This window comes from Podarcis pityusensis, assembly GCF_964106645.2.
Source record: "Podarcis pityusensis genome assembly, chromosome: 1".
NCBI lineage: Eukaryota > Metazoa > Chordata > Lepidosauria > Squamata > Lacertidae > Podarcis > Podarcis pityusensis.
This window is the reverse complement of record NC_138028.1, coordinates 32,351,272-32,371,036: the sequence shown is the minus strand read 5'-3', so window position 1 is coordinate 32,371,036 and position 19,765 is coordinate 32,351,272.

Genomic DNA, 19,765 nt, shown 5'->3' with positions numbered 1-19,765 from the left:
GATAAATAATACAACAGAGTTAGATTCACAGTCTGAGGATTCTAGTTAAATATGAAAGTGATAACTTGACGTACAGAAAGCACATAGAATGCATCTTTCCTATCTGCTGTCTATCAAACATTTAGCTCATTGGGAATCACTAAGAAAATGTATGAGGGAGTCAGAATGCTCAGAGCAATGGTGTCAATTATTGTGCACGGGTTATGAGAATGTGCCTCAGACTCACACACTTCTTCTCCCCTCTCTTCCACCCACAAGTGGAGACCAGTGAAAGCTGTTTTGTGTGAACAGTAGCGTCCTCTTTTTAGGAATTTAGGAACATGGAAAGCTGCCATGTTCAGGCTAGTCTCAGAGGCGGATTTAAGACAGTGCAAGTGATACAGTTGCACTGGTTGTACAGTGCAGTCAAGAAGGACACCTTCTCAAAGCCTGGTAAGCGTTTGCATTTGCCCATCTTCAGGAAGGGCTCTTACAGAGTCCTAGACGACTCCTTCCTCCAAATGCCTTCCTCCAAGTGCCTACCAGGCTTTTGGAAGGCGGTGGGAGGGGTCTGGGACCCTGCCAGATCCTTGCACCTCCTTCCTGAAGCCTGGTTTAAGCTGGCACCACAAGGGCTAAGGGGAAAGGCATCAAATATTGGCCTTGCACAGGATGGCATATTACCAAGGTCTGCCCATGCTGGTCTTTGCCAAATTTGGCAGGATGTTTCCATCCTACACCTATTTAGATGCCTCTGAAGATATCACCAGACTTGGCACAGGGTTTCCTAAAGTGGAGGCAGCGGTTTTTGTCAATGTTTGGATGCCCGGCACCATTTTAAATCAGGGTGATGGACCAAGTTAAGTCTAATTAAGCATTAGTTACACACAGACACACACAAAAACACTGATTTGGGGTTGGGCCTGGTGCTCCCTGGGTCAGGTCAGTGCCCTGGGCTGGGCTATGTGTTTGTGCCCAGCCCTAAACTTCTCAAATTACACTATCCATTTAAAAACCACTGTTTGTTGTTGCTGCTGCTGATGTTGTTTCTTAGAATTCCCAGGCAGTGCCAGGTACTTCCTGCTCATCTATTATATTAGTAGAAATTGTTTTGCGGAAATGTATATATTACAGGAAAATGTGTATATTTGGAGAAAATCGCTCTGAAATGCTGATGAATCACAAAGTGATGTGGGAATGTGGAGAACTGAAGACTGAAACACTGACATAAATCTAAATTGACATCCCATCGTCAACACTTTCACTCGCTTTCTTTCATGCACAAAGGAGGAAGAAAGGGGGAAGGAGCAAGCCTAAGGCTCACAGTGGCTCATCTAAAACAGCCCACAATGTTAAAATATAAATTCCTTTGTGAATATAAAAAAACAGTAGATGGCAAGTCTTTCATTTGCTAGATAATTTCCCATATATTCAGGTTACTTTTGCAACCCACCAGTAATACTTTCCACAAGTACTTTACAATATTTGTACACTGACATTTGATGCAATTATGGATCTCACAGCAGCTCATAATAATAAAGTCAGATTTATGGGTAAATGATATTGCTTTCACAATAACAGGCCTAGAGTACCAGGCACTCTTGATTATACCAAACCACAGTGCTATGTGGCTCCTGGCTCTGCTACTCTGGAAGATAGCAATGGCAAAGGAGCAGCGGACTGAGGGAAGATGTCCTTCACAGCCCTCTCCCCAATCCACCAGGTGTTCCAGCTTCCACTATTGCTCTCTGAGATCTTTGCTGTTCCCATAGCATTTCTCAGCCAAATCATTCTTGTCCAAGAAAAGGTATGTCAGTTATTAATTGGCTCAAAACCTCTCTTGACAAAATAAGTCTACATTTTAACCACCTTTCGAATATCAGCTGACAAAAGACATGTGAGGTGCTACGCTGTCAGAACACACAGACTGCTCTTCATTATATACTCGCTACATGAACTCTGCTCACATGACAGGTTTATTTGGGTGGAGGAAGTGTTGTTTCTGTATCATTTTTAATTTTAGAGAAGTACCATTTGAAGGAGCATATCTTCAAGCTTTATAATTAGGTACTTTTCTGACAGTGCCCTTTAAGAATGTGTGCCTTGATACAAGATTAATGAGGCATAATGCAGGAAAGGTTAATTAAAGATGTTACGTCAACTGTATCTCTCATTTTCTAGGACCAAGATGGTGATAGCATTCTATATTAAGATGTAAGATTAATGGGAAGAGGTGCAGAAATCATATTTCCTTCCAATGACTTAGAACTTTTAACTTGGAGTCTTTTCAGGTGATGTGCAGGGAACGCATGGTGGTAAATAATTCCAAGGTACAACCACTGGCTGGGGTTGATGGGAGTTGTTGGGAGTCCAAAAACACCTGGAGGGACACATGTTCCCCATCTCTGATTTAAGGTGCTGGTGGTTACCTTTAAAGCCCTTCACAGCTTGGGACTAGATTACTCAAAGAATTGTGTATCTCCACAAAAGTCCACCAGTGGTCTGAGATCATCTTCAGATGCCGTCCTCCAGGGATTACTGCCTTTTGAGATGTAGCAGCTGGTCAAGTAGATGACCTTCTTGGTGAAGGTGCTCCATTTTCTGTGGAATGCTCTCCCACAAGAGACTCCCTGGGTACCTACTCTTATATCATTTCTATCCTTTCCCCAAGTATTTTAAATGTGAATTTTCAAACCCTAGTTATTGGCTTTATGCTGCTAGTCTTTACCCACATTGTTTTTAGATTTTTCCTGTCTTGGCTCTTTTTTTTAACTGATCTGTAAGGAATCCTGGAAAAGCTTGTTGTTGTTTTTTCGAAGCATTGCATTTCAGCAATCCACAACTGCAGAGCATATCTAAGTTGGATTAGGGCTGCCATATTTCAAGAAGTAAAGATCCAGACACAGTTGCTGAGCATTTGGGGGGGGGGTTTATATGGCGATACTAAGCTATATATATATTTAAAGCAAGTAAACAAGGGTGCCCTCCCTTAGAATGCCTGCCCACTCTGTAGCAAGGCTACATTCTTGTGCAGTTTCATAGTATCCCACTAAGTGGTCATTGTGAGATGCGGGTGGCACTGTGGTCTAAACCACTGAGCCTAGGGCTTGCCGATCGGAAGGTCGGCGGTTCAAATCCCCGCAACGGGGTGAGCTCCCATTTCTCGGTCCCAGCTCCTGCCAACCTAGCAGTTTGAAAGCACGTCAAGTGCAAGTAGATAAATAGGTACCACTCCGGCGGGAAGGTAAACGGTGTTTCCGTGCGCTGCTCTGGTTTTGTCAGAAGCAGCTTAGTCATGCTAGCCACATGACCCGGAAAAACTGTCTACGGACAAACATCTACTCCCTCGGCCAGTAAAGCGAGATGAGCGCTGCAACCCCAGAGTCGTTCACAACTGGACTTAACCGTCAGGAGTCCTTTACCTTCTTAAAGTGGTCATTGCAACATTTTGCAGACCTTAATTAGGTCATCAGGCCCTGGTGCAGGCTGCGTTACTGTCAAACCCTTTCTTCTTTTTAAAAAGCTTTCAAACTCACATTTGGTCCAAGTTCTAGCAGATAGTTAACTAACTGGAATCTCTAGCTCTGGTCCAGCAATAAGTTCCACATCCGTTTCTCATCATGAAAAGTTCCACTGAAGTTGTAGAAGGAAACATCAGTAGATGTGTGCAATTTTTTTCAGGATCAGCATCATAAACATACAATTTAAAGAGCAACTGGAAAGGCACTTACAACGTTTTGAGACGGGTACCTTGACCTTCTAAGCTATGTCTCAGACTGTTATTTTTAAAGCTAGGAAACAAGGTGTGACCCTCTCTTCAATTGTCAACGATATGAAAACATTTTATAGCAGCCAAGGAGCACCAGCTTGTTAAATGCTAATGGATTGGGTAAGTTTAGCTAGCCTGAGGCAGTTCATTATTGTTCTTTTTACTTTGAAATGGACTGGTGGATTAGTTTCATCAGTTCTGTTGAGAGAACATCACACAAACACATTCCCAGGTGTGTGTGAAAGCAACAGAGAGAATGGGCACACATTGTTTTTCACAATAAATTGCAGGATGCAATCAGGAACAGGTTAGCTTAGTTAGGGCAAAGCAAATGCAGGATGCTCCAGCCTGGTGTATCTGAAGAAGTGTGCATGCACACAAAAGATTATACCCAGAACAAACTTAGTTGGTCTCTAAGGTGCTGCTGAACAAAATTTTTTTGTTTATTGGTGAAAAGGAATCAGTGCAGGTGCCATGAAACCATCCTGAAAATTGTAGCCACCTTGAAGATGACAGATATCCTCTCTTCAACCATCTCATAATACCAAAATGACATCTGACTGCAAATCTAGCAAAAGGTGTGGTTAAACTAATCAAAGGAAAGGTTTTCAAAGTGCATCCAGTGTGGGTGTGGGATCTAAAATCAATCTAGATAGAAAGCAGCATGTTCAAGACAAGCAGGAATGGTTCTGAATTGAGAAGCACTACTTCACTGTACTGCAAATACGTAAGTGTTTACCCAGCCTTAATCAACTGGTATTTAAATATGGTTAGTTTTGGCTGGATCCTGCCCAATATTTTTGTGCCATGCCATGTTGCAGTTTATTTGTGGTTTCATGGTGTTTTCAACTTCTTCGGTACAGTTTGTTCAATACGGAACTGGTTTCCCATCTTAATTTACACTGGCAATCACAAATGCAAAGGATTTGTAGTGTAGGGTCTTTTTTAAAAAAAAGTCTATAGCTGAGTGTAGAATTCTTGATTGGCTGGCTGATATCTGCTGTTAACAAAATAAGCCACCACAGAATCATCGACCTGTTCAAGATGTATGGCAAAACTCCTGCAGATAACAAGAGAATTAAATCTGGCCTTGAATACATTGTAAGAATCTTTCCCAAATCAGATTGGCTCTGACTGAGAAATCCCTTAGTTGTACAGCAACATCAGAGGTGGATGCTAATAATTGCTGGCTTAAGTGAGCAGAAAATTTCCCCCTCTGGATCTGAGTTTTGGTTTATATTTTAGCTCTTTGTATTTCTTATAGTTTCAATGTAAATTTTGAAAGGCCTTTAAAAACTTCACAGTATGTAAACACATACACATACACACACAGAGAACAGTTGCATAAATTATATACGGCCATTTTCTCACCAAGTTCTCAGTGGTTGTATTTACAGAAGCTTCCCAGTTTCTGATTTGATCCCAGAATGTCCCACATTTCCTTAGGATGTTCCTATTTTCATCAGAGAAATGTTGAAGGTATGTTATTATTGCCCCAACTTCAAGCAGCTACCACCTCAGTCTGCATGATGGATACTTCAGTCATTAGTGACTGGCTGCATTGTTACAACTTAGAGTTAACTGCGTAAGTTCTGTTTTGTCTGCTAGCGAAGTCACCGATAACACAGATGAAGTCAAGAGAGAGAGAGAAAAGTATTGATAAAACACCATGTAGAATTTGAGGAGAAAGGAACAGAGGGGTTTTACCTTTCTTATGTCAGGCCCTATACATAGCAGGGAGACATACAACCAAACATACAGAGGGGGGAAACTTCCTCAGAACTACACAGCCAATCAGGGCATGTGATACCTCAGCAAAGAGGTATACTGCTCAGTTGCTAAGCAGCATTTCTACTAGCTGGCTAGTTGACATTAACAGAATTAACCCTTGAGTTACAAACAATGATGCCTGCTGTTGAACTTCCAACACTATCTTAACTGAAAGTAGGGGGATGTAGGGCAAGATAAGGATTCTGATTAACACACTCTGCTATAGAGGGTTAACAGATTGCTTGGCATCCATTGGTCAGGGGAGCAGGCGTTAGAATATTCCGTTCCACCTTAAGAACAGATGTGTGGATTGCTCTATGTCGCATGTCTGTTTACACTCCAGCACAGCTTGCTGGGAACTTCCGTTTTGTGTATAGCTATTGCTTATGCTGCTTGCTTTTGGACACGAAAGGGAGAAGACAAGTTTTTCTTAGTTCCTGCTGTATGCTGAATAAACTGCTTGTAAAAATGCTCACACAGCCATCTCCTGCCACTTCTGTTGCGTAGTGTTCACTCTGCTGATTAGAGCATGCTCCAGCTTCTGAAGCTGGGGTCACTGACGCAGCTCCAAGGACTGGAGATCACCCAGCTTAGCGGCCAGTGGGCTGGAGCCAGCTGGGGGCTTGCAAATTGCCCCTGTTTCCTTGGATGCATCCCAACAGCAGGTATAGCTGGACTAAAACCTCCAGCACACCCCCTCTTCTGCCATACCACAGTGCAGGTGCCCATGTATCATTCACTGCCAATCTGTATAAGAAGGCAAGGAGCTAACCCTGCAAAACCATAATTGAGCTCCCATACTATCCCTACAGCCTTTAGGTTCGGCCCTCAGTTTTATTTTTTAATCACATGCCTGTATGCTCCTCCTTAAGGTATTTTCCAGAGCAGCAATTGAAGAACAAGGTGCAAGTGGATAGATGCTCAATGATTAATTTGAGATCAAAGACATGCATTCAGAAAATTGACTCAAGTTGAAAAATAAGGGGAAATGCTTTTCATTTGCATTGTTGGATGGTTCTTAGCCTGTCAGCTTGCAGAGGCAATGGTACACAGTCACATTTAAGCTACAGTGGTACCTCGGGTTACATAGCTTCAGGTTACATATGCTTCAGGTTACAGACTCCGCTAACCCAAAAATAGTACCTCGGGTTAAGAACTTTGCTTCAGGATGAGAACAGAAATTGTGCTCCAGTGGCAGCAGGAGGCCCCATTAGCTAAAGTGGTGCTTCAGGTTAAGAACAGTTTCGGGTTAAGAATTGACCTCCAGAATGAATTAAGTACTTAACCCAAGGTACCACCGTACTTACATCTCAGCAGATAGTTGGCATGCATAGCAGATTCTCACTCCAGCCCCCCAAGTTGCTAATGTAAATAAATCCATGCAACATTTTTCTTGGCATTACAATTGTAGGGGTAGAACTGTGCCCCACCCACCCAGTTCCCAACATTAATCTCCTGTCTTGAAGAATAAGAAAATGTGCTTCTGTATTGTTTTGATAACTTTGAAAGTCTTTGACTGAGCCACCGTGAAAAGAAAATACTGCAGATAAATAACACCATGTTTTGACTGTGACACAGGACTGGCTCCAGACATTTTGTTGCTGGTGAGGGAGGGCGAAAAGCTTGTTAACCTTTTCCCCTCTAGACTTCTCCGAAAGTTCCTCCTCTGGGAGTGAGAAAGATGTAGATACCCAGACAAAAACACTCTCGGGAAGCAAAATTGATAAGCTGTTGTTTAGACTGTTCTCATCAACCTCTTGTTATCTTCATGTGCAACTGATTATTGTGGAGACAGGACTAAAGTGAAGGTAGTAGGAGCACAACTGGGTGCAGAGAAGATCAGACTCAAAACCAGAGCACAGGGGTAGTATAAAATGCCATGAAAATCCTTGCCAGACATTCAGACATAAATTCTCACAGGGTAAGCTCAGTGTTCTAGGGTACTGCTCATATTCTCGCACAGGCAATGCCTTCCTGGGAGTCAATGAGCACTTATAAGGATGCCCTTGGTCTCTTTTTCCCTTGGAAGGTTCAATGTCTGGTTCAAATTAAAAATGGCAGGGTTGGACTCCCATCATTGGTGGTGATGATCCTGGGGAGATGTCTAGAGTGCTTTCTTGTCCAAAGTCAATAGATGAGTTTCAGTTATTGTATCCTTATGGGTATGGAGAAAATATTTGGCCAGGTTTGCGCAACCACTTGTGTTTTAGATCCTTGCTCCTCAGGACTTATAAGATCTGGCACAGAGGGGACGCTGAATAAGCCTGGGAGTTCTTGATGGTTCAGGACCCCAGTATCTTCTGGAACTCTCTTTTTGAGTCCTTAAATCTTCATTTGAGGCCCTTCCCCAGGTCCCTTATCTGAGGGAGGCTCAGAGGGTGATGACAAGGGAGAGAGCCTTGTGAATCCCCATCTGTGGAATCTCCCCAGCAAGGTCAGCCTGGCACCTTTGCTATCAGTATTTCAGCACCAGGTAAAGAATTGCCTTTTTCTCTGTAGGCTTTTGATGGACTGAGCTGCTTTTGTTCTGCTATTAGTGTGCTGCCAAAGCTTCCTGTGGCTGCTACTGGGGAGAGGGGTTGTATGGATAGATAAATCGTAGACATAGAATCGTAGAGTTGGAAGAGACCGCAAGGGCCATCTAGTCCAGCCCCCTACAATGCAGGAATATTTTGCCCAATGTGGGACTCAAACCCACGATCCTGAGATTAAGAGCTCTACCAACAGAGCTATCCCAGCGTAGCAGAGAGTTAGATGGATAGATGGGTGTTTTGTGTGAATTTTAATGGTATAATGTATTTATTTTTATGTTTGTGAGTATAAGTCTCCTGAAGACCTTTTAAATAACAAGCAACTAATACGCAGAAGAGGAAGAGAATATTCTGAAGACAATATCCTCCAAAACCTGCCACTACAAACAATTTAAATTTATCAAATGAAAAAGAAAACTTATGTATGAAAGGTCGTTTTCCCCTTATGACTCCCCCCCTCCCCAACAGAGCCTGAGAAGCAAAGACACATCCGAAGCCCTTTTTCCCCAGTTTGCCATTTCAAGGTCCTGTGCTTCATCAGGAGCCAAAGATCTCCACTGGAGAACTAGAGTGAGAGAAGGATGACAGAGCTTCACAATACTGATTGCACAAACCTTGAACACGGTGCTATTAATAGCTGTTTTCCCATTTGTTGTAGAATGAACCAAGAGAAGTAGCAGGAAAAAGCAGGAAACCATAGCAGGGCCGTCTTTACCCGGAGGTGCAAGGGGTGCAGGGCACCCAGGCGCTGAATTCTGGAGGGTGCCCTGCGCCTGGCACTGAAGCCACCTAAGCTCTTAACTATCTACCTGTTATGAAATAATAAATAATTTTGATCAAGCTAGAAAAACAAAATACATATATACCTAGGTATTACCAAAATGTATACCTACTGTTTCACTAAAGGACTTTGGACTTTGTGCACTCATTTACCAAAGACGGTGGTGCTTGTCAGACTCAACGACAGCGCTTGTCATTCACAATGGCGCCGTGATGCAATATTAACTCTTAGATCAAAATATTATATTACGTATTGTATTGAGCTGCTATGCGGCAGCGGGGTCAGCGGCACCTTTGACACGACTGATATTTCTCCTAAGTAGGTGCCTAAACAATACTTATAAGTTTAAGTGCGGTGATGTGGTATACTTAAGTATAAGTGTATTATAAATAAATGAGCAAATAAAAAAGTTTGTTTCTTTTTCCTCCCGTCTTTCGTAAATGAGATAAGGCGTAAGCGTGGTGTCTGACATAAACATAATAAAAGTTAATTTGGGGGCTAAACTAAATTTTGGGGCGCTGGATGGATCTTTGCACCCTGGCGGCGCATATGCTAAAGACAGTGCTGCCAATATGCCATGATTAACACTCCTAAAGAAAAGAGAGAGAAAAGACAAGAGCCCGGCTCTTCATTTACTAACTAGTAAAAAAAAGAAAAAAGAAAAGCAGGCAGAGGTTGGGCAGCAATTTCCTCTAATGGGCCAGCAAGATGGCATTTGTGTAGAAAGCAAGCTGCCTGACACTGATAAGCTGACATAAAGGCAGGCAGCTTCAACCCTGTATATTTGTAGCTAGTTCAATTCTGTTATTAAGCGAGAATAAATTACTTGGTATTTATTCATACCTCAGGAAGCTGGAGGCGTTTTGTAAATATTCTGCAGTTTACTCCAAAAAGGAAGAACCAACAATGTAATCCCGCGGGCAAAAGGACTCTGTCTCTCCGTTCCATGATGAAAGAGGCAACTACCTTCATGGACAAAGTCTAGAATAGAAAGGCATTGAATTTACAAAAACAAACCTGCTCACGTTACTAGTGCCTAATCAACATTTTGGCCTTATGGAGAGAAAGCCTTGCATTAGTGGATTTATAAACGTCTTGGTGACTGTGATCATCCAATGCATCGTTAAATATCTTACAGTCTCTTGAAGAATTGCGTCACCTAAGCAACAATGATTGGAACCCCAGCTTTTACATTTAAAAAGAAACACATCTAAAAATCACTGGCATTGGTGTGGTGGAGATGCAACACTTGCTTTGAAATAACCCAAAGTAATTTAGGGAATATCCTCACACAGACTAACTGTTCAGGGGAAAGAAATGTCCAAGCTGAAAAGCGGAAGACATGAGCAGCTGAAGACAACACAGCAGCCATCTTTTCCCCATACAATTTCCCTGGGAGAGGCTTCACATTATGATTTGCAGCCACTTTCTGAATGCATTTCAAAAGGGGTTTGTAAAAACTGCATAGCCATGAAGCTCTTCTAAGCAGCTTAGTGTGCTTAAAGGAAGAGGCAGCCCTCAGACCACCTTGTAAGTACTACTTCTTTTTGTAAAAGTGGGTGGTTTTTTAAGGTTTTTTTTTTTCTTTCACTTTAAAAACTCTGCAGGGCAAAACACAGATCGCTTGGAGGGTAACAAAACTGATATGGGACTGAAAAAGATTGATTGATTGATTGATTGATTGATTGATTGATCCATCCATCCCTAGTAACCAAACTTGGGTTACTGCAGACCCTCCAAGTATCCCTGTTTTCCAGGGATGTCCCTGATTTAAAGAAGCCATCCCAGTTTCTGATTTGATCCTAGAATGTCCCACTTTTCTTTAAAGGTAAAGGGACCCCTGACCATTAGGTCCAGTTGTGACCGACTCTGGGGTTGTGGCACTCATCTCACTTTATTGGCCGAGGGAGCCAACGTACAGCTTCCAGGTCATGTGGCCAGCATGACTAAGCCACTTCTGGCAAACCAGAGCAGCGCACGGAAATGCCATTTACCTTCCTGCCGGAGCGGTACCTATTTATCTACTTGCACTCTGACATGATTTAGAACTGCTAGGTCGACAGGAGCAGGGACTGAGCAACGGGAGCTCACTCCATCGCGGGGATTCGAACCGCCAGCCTTCTGATCAGCAAGTCCTAGGCTCTGTGGTTTAACCCACAGCACCACCCGCATCCCTCACTTTTCCTTAGGGTGTCCCTATTTTCAATGGAGAAATGTTGAAGAGTATGGACCTATCCGACCCCTGAGCCGTCTGAAGGCAATCCTGTATAGGGAAATTTTGTTTAATGTTTAATGTTTTATTATGCTTTTATATATGTTGGAAGCTGCCCAGAGTGGCTGGGGCAACCCAGTAAGATGTGTGGAGTATAAATAGTAAAAGTATTATTATGGAATGGGGCGTCCCTATTTTCACCGAGAAATGTTGGAGGGTATGTTACTATGATGTTGTAGCAAGATGGGAGTGGGTTTGCCATGTGCTGCAAATGTCTTGGGCCACCCGTGGGAGTGTGTGGGAGAAGGGGCAAAGTTCCATGTTTGGCCCAGGTCCCACAAAATGATAACTGGGCCTTGTTCAGGAAAGCTTCCCTGCCCTCTTGCATTAGCAGCTTAGCGCTGAAGCTGTAGCATGGAATAAATTCCCAACCCACACTTACAGTAGTTTTAGCACAGGACCCAATTCAATCCACAGCCACTTCCTTAGTGGAAGCATTCCAAAAATATCCAGTCTTTGAATACGCTGAATTTCTACAACTGCTTAAGGGCCAAAATTGAAATGAATAGACGCACTTATGTGGCAAAGAGGTGCATATTACAGTGCAGTTCCGTTGGACTTCCATTGTATCCCCAGGTGAGATATAACCTCCGTGCTTTTTGCAAGGTAAAGTTGCTCCTACTGACAAAAGAAACTTAACATAGTTTCTCATAAAGACAGCTTCAGCATATAAACTGTCCCATTATTTTTTTTACACTGACTTCTTCACAGACGTGATGGAAAAATACAATACTGCAGACTTAACTTGAATCAAGTTAACTTGGTTGTGCTTATTTCTCATTGAAATCAATGGGGTTTAACTATATTAACCTGGATCCAGCCCCCAAACTCTAAAGAAATGCTCAAAAACACAGAAATATAGAAAAAATATTGTATACAGTCTCTTCCTGTGCAGTTAGGTACACCTGAGTTCATTGATTTCAGTGGACTTAATTGTACTTACCAGGCTGAGAGGGTATAAGCAGACTACTGGTTTTATCTTTTACTTTATAAAAAAAAAAACCCATAAATCTCGATTTATGAACATTTTGCACATGTTAACAAGGCACATTAAAAATTGAATATATTTTTTAAATTAAGCAATGAGAAAAAATCCTTGAAGTTATTATTTGAAGGAAATAATATCCTGTTTGGCAGGGGGTTGGACTCGATGGCCCTTGTGGTCTCTTCCAACTCTATGATTCTATGATTCTATGATTCTATGAAAAGGATGCTAAGATAGTGTGACTAAGGAACCACTTTTCGGAGAAAGTAATAGGACTTTCTCCAATATGTGGTAAAATTAACAGGCTGAAAAGATCAAAGGATTTTATGATGTTGCAAAAATACGTTCAGTCACTAAACTAAAATTATGTGACATATTATTGCGCTGGAGATGATTTTACAGCATTACTAAACATAGAAGTCAAGTATTTTGTGACCCCTTGATTGAACTCTATAAATAATTGCCACCCTGAGCCTCAACACCTTTGGCTGTAATCTTCTGCACACCAAACCCGTGGGTCTCCTCCAACCATTTCACTTATGCTTAAACAATATACCCGCTCTTATTTTTTTAAAACTGGAGGTGATAAAAACCACTTTCATTTTCACTGCATTGATTAGACCAGCTCTAGTGCAATCCAACTTCAAGATCCACTAGGATCAAAATTTGGATTCAGCAGGTCTTGGGCATTCACCTAGAGCAACACCAGCATAAAAAAATCCCTTGCCCCAGCTGACCTGGAGATATGCCAGAGTTAATTCCCTGTTCCCAACCATGGTCTGCTTGGTCATGGGACCTAGGGCCCAACCCTCAAAACCTGGACCCACTCTCACCTGCCATTTCAGTTGGCAGTAGACCCTCACAGTGACTCCTGAAAAGTATTTGGAATAGGGATAACTTGCGCCAGCTTCAGTTACACCAGCGTCCTGTAGTTAGAGTTGCTCTGTAAAGCTTCAGTATGCAAGCACATAATTTTTTGCTCTGATTCTTTATATCAGATGTGCTACGTACTGAAAATTTTAAGAGACCTATATGCATCTTGACAATGATTTCCAAGAGCTCTGATGCTCACACGCTGCCCACCTGCAAGGGTTTCTTCATTCATTTCAACAGAGAAGGTTGCGCTGCACTTGCAAAAGATGAAGTTTTGCTGTCCCCTCTCTTAAATAATAATAATAATAATAATAATAATAATAATAATAATAATTTTTATTTATACCCCACCCTCCCCAGCCAAGACTGGGCTCAGGGTGGCTAACAACCAACAATAAAAACAAGTTGATTGAAATACAACTTAAAAAACAAGATTAAAATACAACATTAAAACAATTAAAACATTAAAATGCAGCCTCATCACAGGAGGAGAAAGGAAAAAAAGAAAGGTGGGGAGGGAATCAAATTGATTCTAAGCCAAAGGCTGGGCGGAACAACTCTGTCTTACAGGCCCTGCGGAAAGAAATCAGATCCTGCAGGGCCCTGGTCTCATGAGGCAGAGCGTTCCACCAGGCCGGGGCCAGTGTTGAAAAGGCCCTGGCTCTGGTTGAGGCTAATCTAACTTCCTTAGGGCCTGGGACCTCTAGGATGTTGTTATTTATGGACCTTAAGGTCCTCTGTGGGGCATAATATATGCAAATAAACTTCATTCAGAAATTCCATTTTCCACCCCAGAGTTCATTTGTGGCTCTGCCTCAGTGCATGTTTCCTATTAGGTGGTTGCCAACTTACAGCTACACCATGACGGTATATCTTCTTCCACTAAAATGGCTGGAGGTGTATTAAGTAGATGTGTCTTACTTTTTAAATTAAACAAATCCCCATAAAATACAGTTTGCTCTGATGAACCTTTGGATCTGAACAATAATCCCAGCATTCCTTCCCATGACCTTGGTCGCACTAGTTTGCTTCGTATTTCTTCAATCACTTGAGAATTGAAAGAGGGTGACAAGTGGAACTCTGAAGAAACACCATGAATAACTTCACTGGTGTCATGTGTTCTGCATGCAGTATGGCTCTGTGGGTTTCTGAATGATCGCTCTCAGTTCAACTTTTCACCAATGTAAATAAGCTTCAAATCTGTTCCTAATTATCTTGCCTTGAGGCAGGCTCCTGCTGCAATACTTTCTGGGTGTTATTGTTTCAATGTTCCCATCTTCTCCAGCCTGTGATTTCTTATTCTAATTTGTAGCCCTGTTATCTGTACATATGATTACTAGATTATGAAACCCCAACTGCTCTGGTACCACTGCGAATGATCTTCCTGGGAAATGAGATACAAATTAAGGCTTAATATAATTAAGGCTGGTTTTGCCTTGATCAGATTTAACTTTTTTTCCTCCATTGCCATAGGTTTGATTTGTTCCATTCCATTGAGAGCCAGCGTGGTGTAGTGGTTAAGAGCGGTAGTCTTGTGATCTGGGGAACCGGGTTCGCGTCTCTGCTCCTCCACATGCAGCTGCTGGGTGACCTTGGGCCAGTCACACTTCTCTGAAGTCTCTCAGCCCCACTCACCTCCCAGAGTGTTTGTTGTGGGGGAGGAAGGGAAAGGAGAATGTTAGCCGCTTTGAGACTCCTTAAAGGGAGTGAAAGGCGGGATATCAAATCCAAACTCTTCTTCTCTTCTTCTTCTTCATTGTTTTATTTCAACTTGCTGCTCTTCGTAAAGTACTATAATAGCTTGTTCCAATTTTAGTGCGATACAGAACTAGCAAAATGTTCATAACTTCTTCCACCATCTCAAGCGCATACTTGTTGACCAAATAATAAGCACAGCATATCAAATAATATTTGTATCCCTCCCAAATAACCACCATGGAAACCCACACATTAAAAAAAAACACTCTGGCTTCTAAAATATTTTTCCATACAATTGATGTGCATTAATCTCTGCAATAAAGCCAGAAACATGCCAAACTCCTTATCTGCAATGAAGTTTTCACTGCCTTCATAGTTGAGCCTCAAGGTTTCCAAGTTAACCTTGTTGTTGTTGTTTAGTCATTTAGTCGTGTCCGACTCTTCGTGACCCCATGGACCAGAGCACGTCAGGCACTCCTGTCTTCCACTGCCTCCTGTAGTTGGGTCAAACTCTTGCTGGTAGCTTCAAGAACACTGTCCAACCATCTCGTCCTCTGTTGTGCCCTTCTCCTTGTGCCCTCAGTCTTTCCCAACATCAGGGTCTTTTCCAGGGAGTCTTCTCTTCTCATGAGGTAGACAAAGTATTGCAGCCTCAGCTTCAAGATCTGTCTTTCCAGTGAGCACTCAGGGCTGATTTCCTTAAGAATGGAGAGGTTTGATCTTCTTGCAGTCCATGGGACTCTCAAGAGTCTCCTCCAGCACCATAATTCAAAAACATCAATTCTTCAGTGATCAGCCTTCTTTATGGTCCAGCTCTCTTGATAGATTTATTGCTTTATTGTTTGGCGCCCAGCCACGCTTCCCCTGCGAGTCTCTGAAGCTTCTGCTTACGCAGTGTGGCTTTGGAGCGGTCTTAAAGCAATTAGCAGAATTACACAGCAGTCGTGTGTCGAAAGGGCAGTAAATAAGTCCAGACATTTCTTCTATCCTAATATCTCTTTATTGGAAACAAATAGCGTATTTACAATCTCCAACAGCCATCCGTGTTAAGCTGCATCTTCTCTCTCTCCTTGCAGCGTCTGTACTGAATGCTTTTGATTTCCACTCAGTGCACAACATTCCAAGCTGCTTTCCTCACGTCCTGGCTTACTTCCCTTGTAAGCCCGTCCCTTCAGGCTCGAGGCATAGAAGGTTAACCCTTCACTACACCCAACAAGCTCTCACTTCCATACATCACTACTGGGAAAACCATAGCTTTAACTATACGGACCTTTGTTGGCAAGTTAACCTTATAATCCCACAAATGAAGAGAAAGGGAAAAAATGCCTCCCCTGCAAGAGTCTATGCAAATAAGGACCATACACTCAGTTCAGGACAGCGAAGTCCAACTCCTTCACAGCTTTCATGAGTATGGCATTGTTGCTACATGCAGGCAAGGCAATCTATATCCTGGGTATGGGTCCTTTCTTGTGCCTAACACCTAGTTCCATGTAACCTTAAAATAGTGTTGGCACCCTAGGCTCTGGAAATGTTGTTTACCTAGGAAACAAGAAGGGAACTAACGTAGACTGTGCAGAAATGATAGGGTGGAATTCAGCATTTATAAGGCTGACATACGTCCGGATTTTCCCAGACATTACAGGGATTTCAAAGGTAGAATTGATGTCCGGGAGAGAATTTCCAAAAGGTGGTGCATCGTCTTGGATTCCTGGATCTTAACAACTTTGTTAAGCTCAACCACTGGAGCTCAACAGCTTTTAGGGTGTCCTGGTTTTTACTCTTTGAAATATGGCAACCCTAGTGTTGCACTATGATGCATGTTGTTTCAGCTTGCTAAATGAAATAGTCCCCTCTCTCCTCCCTCTTGTGCACTGCTCTGTGGGTTCGTCCAAGCCCCCAAACCCAAGCCAGATTCACCTGAACATATTCCTCATGTAAAGTTCAGGACATTATTAATGTTGTAAACTTTTTTTAATTTCCTAATAAATTAGCATTTTCTGATACCACTGCTCTTGATATGATTAACGTTTCTAGAAATACTGTGTCAAGTCAAATAAAGGTTATAATATATCAGCTTCCCATTCTAGAAAGTCACCTCCTGGTATTAAAGAATTTTGAATGCAATTCATATGCTATGCGACACCAAATAAATCCACAGATGTTCAGATGGATATGGGTTTATTTGGTATTTATTAAAATTTGATTTATTAAAATGCTAAATAGAGACAGTTTTCTAAACAGCAAGAGGTTGAACGAGGGTCCCCCAAAAACATTGACCATGACTTTAATTATGATAGGAGCTGCACCGTACACATGTATTTGTTTGTTTTTGATAGCTTTCTGCCCTCCTGACCCAATCGCAATAGATAGTATAAGGGGAACATATGAGGAAAACATTGGTTGAACTTTCCCACTCCCTATTTCTAGGCTTTATTTTAAAAGGGGGGGTTATATCAAATAAATACTTAGAGCTGGTTCTTGGTTTCTTTCTTATACTCCCTTGAGTGCATGCATGTTAGCCATTTCTCCTTAATGAAATGTCATGCCCCTGAAGAATGTGTGTGAATAATCCACAAATATGCATGTGATCCATAGGTCTTTCATTCCCTAGTCCCAACTGGCATCCTGCGGGGAGGAAAGAGTGTTGGCGTGTCTAAGCTTATGGGACTGGCTGCCTGGTAACCGTTCTTTAAGCACAGAAAACAAAAGCCCCATTTTGTTTTCGATTCTGTTAAACAATTGGGAATGAGAAGCCAATCACACAAATCACCCAAAGATCTATTAGTAGATTCCACTGCCCATCCCCTAGTATCGGGGTTCCCAACTTTGGGTCACGGAGCACCAGTGATTTGCAGGTTTTCTTCATGTGATCTGTAGCATGTTTGTAAAAATACAATTAAAAATCCTACAGTGCCTAGCACAGCACATTACAGCTGCTACAAGAGAAAGAATTTTTTTTTAAGCAGTCTGCCAAGACCCTGAACAATTTTCACGTGGGTAAAAGAGTTTAGGAACCATTTCAGTTTCCCAGGCAAAAATCCCCCGTCAGGGAGACGAAAGCAGTTTGTATCCAGGACCAGAGGCTAGGCAGATCCAGAAAGCCTTTAATCTAAAGGGCATCTTACACAAGCAAAGCACCTGTATGAAAGGCAGAAATAAAGCAGAAAATCCATATCTATGTTTGCTGATTCATTACAGCATTTGACACTCAGAACACATGCATTGATTGCAATGCAATCTTTTTAAAAATGATGCTTTATGATTCCCTTCAATACCAGTGGATTGTAGAATTATTTCTGGGAAGTCTACTCAAAGATGACAACTTACTTTAAAAAAAAAAACCAACGCCCTTTCATATGCAGCCGCTCGAAGTGTCATTTTGACTTGCCAAGTACAAAAAGCAGGAAAGGACAATTACATTTTAACATTAAGATGCCAGATACAGAGCCTAGAAATAATAGATTACAGTATAATCAGAGCTGACTTTACCAGCTCCAAGAGAATTACACCGGCCATGGATACCATTTGGATCGGAAGGGAAATTGTAGCATAAGCTGCTACTGCCCTCTTGAGGTTTCCCAAAACCTGCTCAGAAAGAGAGTTGCATGCTAAATGCAGTTCCACAATTCCTTTCAGAGACTGTTTTGTGTTGTTTTAATAGAATACAGTCACCAATACTGCCATTTGAAGGGGAAGTGCAACACAGGAAGAGAGAGTTCCTAATCTGTTCCCCCAAGCCTGTCATACTGTTTTTACTTCCACTAGAAAGAGATTGGTGCCTGTATCTTTTTCCCCAGGGTTGTATGGGGTGTTGAGAGAAAGGTAGCACCTCTAGTAGGGAACATGTCATGCTCCTTCAGGGGTAGTTTGCCCACCTTTTGTCCCCCCTACAAGCAGCTCCCCCTTGTGGCTCCTAGAAGCTGTCAGCATGTGACTGTGGCCACATCCCAGGAATGGCTTTGGCTAGCCGGCTAAGCCAGATGATAGCCGATAGGTCTCAAACTCTCATTGACCTAGGGACTTTCCCTGGATGCAAAGACAGGTTCCAGTGGGTTGAGCAGATGAGCCAATAGTAGGTCCAATGGCCAAGAAGGCGGTTTCTGCATGTGCTGTAGAGAGGTGAACGGGAGATGGAGGCTTGTCAACCTGGGAAGGTAGCCCATCCAGGAGAAGGAAAACTCTGGTCCTAAACTTCCGCTTCCTTGTGGGATTTTTTCAGGAGAAGAAAAAGCTAAGGAGTAAACCCTACACAAATCTGGAGTGGAGTCCCTAAGATGGTTGGATGGTATGTTGTACATCTCGTCCTGGCAGCTCCTGCAGCCAAGGAAGTGTCAAAAGTATTGCTCTGCTTTCCTTTGGACGCACCAGTGAGGCCGAGAGGGGAGTATTGTTGTCTGGTTAGCCAAAGACCTCCATACACAGTGCCCAGGCTTGAGCCCTGGGAAGGTCATTTGGGTGCTGCTAATGCAGTTTGACTTCATGCCCCACTCCAGAGGTGCACTCCATTGTCTCTTGAGACAGACGGATGCCAACAAATTTTCCCCAGTTGGTTTTATCTTCCCCAGTGAAGAGAAAAGCAGCTGCCAGGTGATGGGTGAGGGACAAAGGAACCTGATGGAGCTGCTGGACTTTCAGTAAAGCCAATGCAGTGTCTCTGCTTCCCATCTCTCTCTTTCTCCTGCAACCTCCCTTCAAATGAGTTTAGAATTCATCCAGCCCTAAACCTGTGTCACTATGCCTTCCAGTCACACTGGACCAAAAGAGATAGTAAAATTATTTCCCATGTATTAGGTATTTCACTTTAGGATAGGACACTGGTGTCGGGCAGTAAGACCAAACTGGGTGAATAGAATACACAAAGGAACTGATCGGCCAACGGGAAGCAAAGTTCACATTCCCTCCTGGCTAGTATCACAGCTACCTAGAATATCTTTAAGTGTTACATCCATAACAGCGATAGAGCTAAGGGACTAGATCACATGAGGGTGAGTTAAAATGGACAATGTTTAGTTTTAGGCAGGGAATCTGTGGCTCAAAGGCACTTCAAGTTAGGCAAATCCTTTGAGAAAAAGGCCAATGTGTTGGTGACAAGAATAGACATACTGTT